The sequence below is a fragment of the Mycteria americana genome, chromosome 23, assembly GCF_035582795.1.
Source record: "Mycteria americana isolate JAX WOST 10 ecotype Jacksonville Zoo and Gardens chromosome 23, USCA_MyAme_1.0, whole genome shotgun sequence".
NCBI classification, from domain to species: Eukaryota; Metazoa; Chordata; class Aves; order Ciconiiformes; family Ciconiidae; genus Mycteria; species Mycteria americana.
This window is the reverse complement of record NC_134387.1, coordinates 7,588,733-7,596,237: the sequence shown is the minus strand read 5'-3', so window position 1 is coordinate 7,596,237 and position 7,505 is coordinate 7,588,733.

Below are 7,505 nucleotides of genomic sequence, written 5' to 3'. Positions count from 1 at the left end.
TTCCTCAGCCCATTCGTCAGCCCTCCGGGAGTCTGCTGTAATCTCCTCTGCGATTAAGGGTCTCGGAGCGTGTTCAACATCATTAAAGAAAGAAGAAAATAATAATAATAATGATCTGTGCTCAGGAATGCTCCCGAGTGGAGTCAGAATTGTATTTGGTGCCTTTCGGCTAAGAAAGCTATTCATGCTTCAGCCCTAGCAGATTAACAGGGGCCGCATCCCCTGGCTCTGAAAGCTTTCTGTGCTCTCTCCTAGCAGCACCAGCTCCTGTTCCCCACTGTACACCCTCTGCTTGGACGTGGATCTTCATCTTTGGGGAGAGGTGGAGGCGTGCGTCTGACCGCAGAGACGGTGGGTCTTTTCTGGGAGCGTGGGAGAGAGACAGATGCCTGTTGTCAAGAGAGGTCGTGAGGTCCAGGTCCTGGTCTCCTTGCTGATCTGGAGATGCTCTCCATGTTCACAGCGAGATAACTAACATGGGGCTGAGACCCTCCCCTGGGACAACTTTTGTGCTCAAAGAATGAGACTTTTCAGTGGGAAACTTTGGGGCAAGTGCAAGAGGCAAAAGTGCGTGGCAGATCTAGAGCACAGGGGATGCAACCGTGCCATAGCGTGGACGTGAAGCGTGCTGTGCGTGGCTGCTGTTGCTCTGTGTCTCCTTGCTGGAAACTTCTTTCCTACCTCCTGGCTGGTACCAAAGCCGAGCTCTGCAATGTGCGGGCTGGTATAACAAAAGGTGTGCTGCAGGATTATATGAACAGCTCTTATCTAGAAGCAGTGGGTTCTGTGTGCTGCTGCCAAGTTGTATTTTTCTATATCCAACACAGAAGGTCCAGCGGGAGCCTGACTGCGGGAACCTTTGAGTGCCCTGCGCAGACAAAGGTGCTGCAGCTCCACAGCACTGGGCAAAAGCACGGTACGGCTGGGTTTAAAAGCTTGGAAAGGCTGGCCGCTCTTCTGCAGGCGGCTGTTTCTCCAAGCGTGCTGCAGACATCTGTTGTGCCCGTCCCCTGCAGCGTGCAGCAGCGTCCCTCCTGCCGTCCTGCGCTTCTGGCCCCCTGCTTTCCCGGTCATGGGGCTGGCAAGGGGCTGCAGCTTAGCCCGTTGGCTGCGTCTGCAGCACATTCCCATTGATGGGACGGACACCAGATGCTGTGTCTGCAAGTCTGGGCTGGAGGAGCTGACTGTCGGGCTTGGAGAGTGAGAGAGAAGGGACCACGAGGAACCCCTTGTCGGCAGGAAACGCTGCTCAGCACAGTGGGGTCTGCCTGCTGCACGATGGCGAGAGATGCTCTGAGAAAGCTCTCAGGGATGGGGCAGGTTGGGGTTTCAGGGAGCTGGGCCTGGCTGAGCTAGTGGGGGTTTGGGATTGTTCTGCCAGAGCACCTGGTCTGCTCCAGGCACGTGAAACGTATCCTGGACTCTTCAGCTAATGGCACCACCAGTGCACGCGCGTGTGACTCCACTCCTCCAGCTCCTCACTATTGCCCAGCCCAGGAAAACCAGTGAAGCAGCGTGCGATTCAGACAGACTTGAGAACAAAACAAAGAAACGAGAAGAGTGGAAAATACTGGGCTAATTTCTAAAGTGCCATGAATTTCTGGGTGCTGCTGAAACCACCAAATCGTCACTAAGGCAGGGAGAAAACGTATGGCAGGGGACGCAGCCCGAGTCAGCCGCAGGCAGAGTCCAGGACCCTGTCCCAGGACAGAGGACAGCAGCTGTTCAGCCTGGGCTCCCATCGCTGGTGCACCCACTGGGCCCAGCTGTGTGTGACGGGGGCTGCCAGGCTCCCCGCACTGCGGACGCGTTTGCTCCTTGCAGAGGAGGAACAGCCTGGTTTCATTTTAAGCTCCCAGATGTTGGTCATGTTACCAACATTTCTTTTTACTGAAGCAAATTCAAACCATCTATTTTTCTTTAAGTTCTCAGACATGAGACAGGGGGAAGTTCATTTCTGTACAGCTCCCAGCCCAAAACGCAGACCGGCCCTGGCCCGACGGGGATGTGCCGAGGCACCCCGCTCCCGGGCAGACTGCGGCCCCCAGCTCGTGCACAGGGTCCGCAGGTCCAGGTACCTGCGGGGTGGGACGGGATGCACACAAACATCTCTGCTGGGACAGCAGGCTCTGGCAGACTGGCTGGCTGGACAGACAGACGTGCCCCAGCAGTCTCTGACTGCAGCTCTCCAAATCCCCGTATGGCTGTGAACCAGGTTGCAAGCCTGGCCCTGCAGCTTGGAGCTTGGCTTGCAAGTGGGGGCCCGGCTGTTCCCACACTGGGGGTGTTCCCACACTGCAGGGTCTCCCCGTTGTCCCCGCCCTCCAGCCACGCTCCCAGCAGCACCAGGAGCAGTGTGAGATGCTCTGTGCGGTGGCACTGGCGCGCCGTTGACGTAGTCCACTGTCACCTGCAGCGCTGCTCCTGTGGGAATTCACCCTGGTCTCAGTTATACAGAGAGGGAAAATGTGCCAAGAGCTCTGGGCTTTGCATCTTTTTGCAACACCGGGGACGCTGCTGGTCGTACAGGCGTGGGAGAGCTGTGCCGGTGAAGCTTTTGGAGCACCCCTGCAGCGGGGCCGAGCCCCCTGGGGCTGCCTTTGCCCTGGGCTGGCAGTTGCTGCTGGGGCTGGCTGCCACAGAGGACAAACATCCTTCTTAATTGCTTCAGATTTGGGGGCACGAGAAGCAGTTTCGACATTATAGCGCGAGGTGCGATTTTTGCTTAACTAAGACTTCCTGAGCTGTTTGATCTTGATACCACCAACGCAGCGCTGGGTCACTTCACTTTCTTGCTGCTAAGCTGAAAAGTCCCTGAAAAACAGAGCAGGTTGAATGTTCAAAGGGAGCGTGAGCTCTCTGCTGTGCCGCTTACGCCCAAGCGTGCAGCTGGCAGGGCTTCCATCAGGGCGCAGAGTAGCCAGGTTTGGGCAGATTTTCATTTTTTATCATTTAAAAGACAGGAAGACTGGAAGCAGCAGCAGACAATTCCTTGCAAACCCCAGCCCTGGTGGCTCAACCCCTGGCCTGCTCCCGCGGTGGTTTGCTGGGGCCACGTCCCGGGCAGGAGTTGGTCCGCAGCTCCCGCAGGATGCGGCTGCCAGACTCGGTCTGTTTGCCCCGGAAAGGCAACGCAAGGGGGCTGTGGGGTCTGGGGAGCACGGCCCCCGAGCCCTCCCATCAGAGCGGGGCCGGGGCGTCCGTCTCTCCGGTGGGTACGAGCACAAGGTCTGGAGGCGATGCGCCCAGGGAAGGTGCAGGCTGGCAGGCTTGAGTTTGCAGGATTGAGTTTGATTTCTTCCCCCCTCCTCGGATTTTTAGTAGCTGACAGTTGTTACCAGCGTGAGGTACTAACTTTTTATTTTGAACGCATGAGTTCAGGCTCGTTAATCACTTCCAAATGCCCTCGTCTAAAGGCTATATTGTTTCAGCATTCAGCCACTAATTTTTTGAAATCTCTGAAATAAGACTCTGCTCTTGAACATGTGCTGGAGAGTCGTTCCTTTCCGCTGTATTTTAAAAATATACATGTGGTTTAATTCAACAAGAGGGCTGGAGGGGATATTTTTCCACCAGTTTTTTCCCCCTCTTTTTCTTTAGAGCTGTATCTGCCAAACCGCCCGGCTCTGTGCCAACAGCAGCCCCAGATCCCAAATGCATCTGGGGGTTAAAAAGTGTGTTTCCGGGGAAGCCCGGCATCGCTGCCTTGCGATACAGACCTCGAGGTGCCCCGGGGGCTGTTCACGTGCACCCGAGGCCTGAGGACGGCTGCCGCCAGCTCTGGGGGGCAAGTACAAGGGGAAGCCAGGAGAAGGGTCTTCAGGCTTGGGTAGGGTTTCCAGCAGCTCGAGAACGCGTGCCACCTTGCACGCTGCCTGGCTGAAAGAGAAACAGCCGGGCCAGACCCGGAGCTGTGCTCCCCTCGCACCCCTCGGTGAGGAGGGCTGTCGGTTCCCTCGGTCGCTCTGCCAGAGCCGTTGTGCAGGGACAAAGCCGATGCAAGACAAGACCGAACCCGAGGGCTTTGTGAGGCGGATGCAGGCTGCTGGTTTGGAAAGGCAACAACTGCTGCAAAACTAGAGGAGAAATGGCAGTGCCTTTCTGTGAATGCTCATGGCTCTAGCAGACACTGGAAATCCACGGATGTATCAAAGCAATGGGATATTACGATTCAAAAATGTGAAAAGCAGGGAGGAGTCCTGCCAGGCCTAAAACGCGCAAAGATCTTGGTTGTGTCTGGGCTCAGGGATCCCAAGGAAACATTTATTTATGTGACTAAAGTCGCTTTTATGCACCCTAGCTTTGGCAGGACGCTTGAAAAGGTCTGGGTGCTCCATAGGTCCTGGCAGATACAGGAGTTGCTTTAAACTCGGCCATCAGTCAGAGACCTCTGGCTCCCGGCAGAAAGAGACGTTTTTAAATTATTACTACTCGATTTGTAAAGAAGAAAGGGGTGGGGGAGACAGGGAAAAGCTGTTGGTGCAGGACCCAGCGGAAGCAGAGCAGGGGAGGGAGGCGGGCATGCGGCCGACGCCGGGGTGAGGACGGAGCTGGGGCTGTGCTCTGCTGGGCAGGCGAGGCGGTGGCTTTGGCCGGGCAGTGCCCTGGCGATGCAGCCCAGCTCCCTCCCGCTGTGGCCACTCCGCGGGCACCCGAACTGCGTCCCCGCGATGGGGCCACAGCCCGTGCAGCCCTCGTGCCGCAGCACCGCTGGGGCCACCGCGCGTCGGGGCTGAGCCAGGTCTCCCGCGCCTCCGTCCGCAGCCCGAACCACAAAACCCTCTCGCCTCTGCCGGGGAACTGCTGCTGGTGGAAACCCTCTTCTGTCTGAAGCTCTTGGAAGCTCTGGAGCGTGTCTGAGGCTGTTATGTCCTGTGGTTTTGTTGATATTATAAATAGATGTTGTAAGTGAACGTGAAAGAATTTGTGCTGACCACGGGTTGTTCTTATTAGAGGCGATGAATGAGGAGGGGCTAATTCCTGCCAGGCCCTGTCCCTTACGTCATCTTGTCCTCCGATGGCCGTTGTGCCCCGCAGCATCCGGAGCTCCCTGCAGATGCTGGGAAACTCCCTGCAGACCGGCTGCAGCCATCGTGGCGGGACCCTCGCCCTGCCCACCTCGAGGCCCCTGAGCTGTCCCCAGGCACCGCTGGCACCCCCTGCAGATTTGGGTCCCATGGAGGAACCTGCTCCCTGCAGAGCGAGGTGCTGCAGAAGAGGAGGGTGGGAGAGGGCTGTCACCCCGCCAGGCACCGTGGACGGGTCTGGACCGCAGAGAGCGAGGTCTGGGGGCGTGCGCAGGCTTTGGGCTTGTCCTGGCTGCCTGAGCCCCAACGAGCGCTGCCCTGCTGCCTGTGCTGGGCCTCACTGCATAGGCACGGTGATGGGACCTGTCAGTGGAGCACTTGCACTCAAGTGAGCAGGAGCAAGGGGCGGGAAGCAGCCGTGAGGCAGGTCTTCCTCTCCAGAGGAGGGGACGGCTCGGCAGCATGTACGTGGCGCTTCTGTATTAAGACAAAGATGGTTTTCTAAGAAGGATACTTGTGGCAGAGCCTTTCTATAAAAGCTTCTGAAGTAAAACGTTGCTCAGAGCCTGTGTGGTCTCCCCATCCTTTCCCCTATCCATGGAAACGCAATCTGTGGCCAAAAAAACTCCTTGCAGCCAGCGGGGCTGCGTGAGCCAACCTGCTCCTGGGTACCGGTCTGGCCAGGCATCGGCATGGCTCCGTGGAGCGGCTCTGCCGTCACTAACCGCGAGCAGGCACCGGCGTTATCGGACCACACTGGCAAGTTGTCGTGAGCCTGGAGAAGGCTCTGCTGATGGCGTCCCGCTGGCACGAGACTGACTCTGTGTGTGGGAAGAGAGCTGATGCAGGCCTGCTCTTCACTGCCTGTCTTTGACCTTTTCAAATTGCCCAGGTCATAGATGATGTGGTAATAAGCCAGTGAGGAGACTTTCCAGCAGCAGCACTGACAACTCTCGACTGAGCTCCCCAAGGAATATGTTATTTTTTTGTCAGAGTCATAAATCCTCCAGGACTCAGATGAGAGCAGAAGCATTAGGATTCTGGGCTGTCTTGTGTATAATAACTGCACTACATTGATTTGTGATTCACTGGCCATAATTATTTCTGTTCAGCATCACTGACCTGTTTACAAAAAAAATATTTTAATGCTTTTTTAAAGCAAGATATAAAGGGAGAAGATGGAGAACATGCGTGAGTTTCAGCCAGCCAGCTTCCTACAGTACCCAAAAGCAACAAATCTAGTTGGTTTGTATTGATCTTTTCATTGGTAATTTCACACAGAATTTTCTGCAAGAATTAGCTGGTGACAGGTAGTTCTCCTCCTGTTGTTGGCTCTAAGCAATGTGTGCTCAGTGTTTTCTTTCTCCATGGTTTGATCTGGCCCAACTTTGGGCCCTGAAGTCAAGGATCAGTGGCATAAATTGCTTTTACTCCTAGCAGGTTATAGTTAAACAGCTACTCCAGTGACGACGCTTCCTACTACACATGGAACAAACAATCCTTTAGTCATTTCTAAAATGCAATAACCCTGTGCTTCATGCTTGATTCCCCCCCCCCCCTTATAAAATATCATCTGCACCACTTTCTGCTCATGTGTTGAGTGTTTCTGATGACTGGCACTTTTTGGGGAGGGAGGGTGGTACTCCCTGGGGTTTGCCCCAGGTCCTTGCAGTAATTTCGTGGTGTTTTGGACATCCCTGGGGAGCAGCAGAAGGGTGAAGGAGCTGCATGGCCCCTGGCAGTGTCCAGGGATCGATGGAGCAGGAACTATTCTGGGGGAGCTGCAGGCTGGAGAAGGAAATGGTGCAGAACCAGGGAGTCGGAAACATGGCCAACAAGGCCTGGCTGGTCTGGGGACAGATGGGCAAGATTAGGCTGAGGAGTGTCGATGAGATGGTGACAAGTCAAATGCAGGAGGGACAGGGGCTGAAAGCCCTGACAAACCCAACCGAGTTGCTGCCCAGCCCAGCTGGGAGGACAGACAGGCTCAGGGATGTGCTGAGCGCAGCCGGATCAGGGGCAGCGCGTGCCTGCCTTCTCTCAATGAGGCTATTCATGCCCATTAGAAATATTTCCCAGTTTTTAACTCTCTCATTCCTCATTTGCTCGGAAACTGCCTGGCCTGGGGCAACCCGCTGGACGCTGGCTCCTGGGGGGCTCGGTGCTGGTGATGGGGCTGCTGCAGAGACGTGGGGCCATGAGGGATGTGGTGGGGGGCTTGGTAGGGTGTCTGGGGCAAAGCAAGCTGTCCTACCAGCTGCAGAAACAAGCACACCTAAGCTGAAAGCTGTCCTGACTTGTTAAATGGGGACAGTGCTGTGTGGGGATTGAAAGTTCCTATCGGCAAGAAATGTGTGCAATAACTTACAGGGCAGCATCAAGCACGGAGCCTCAGGCTTGCAGGGTTGGTTCTGTGCCCCACGCCACGTGTAACTGTGGACCAGGGCTCAGAGGATGGCACTGACTGATGGATGAGAT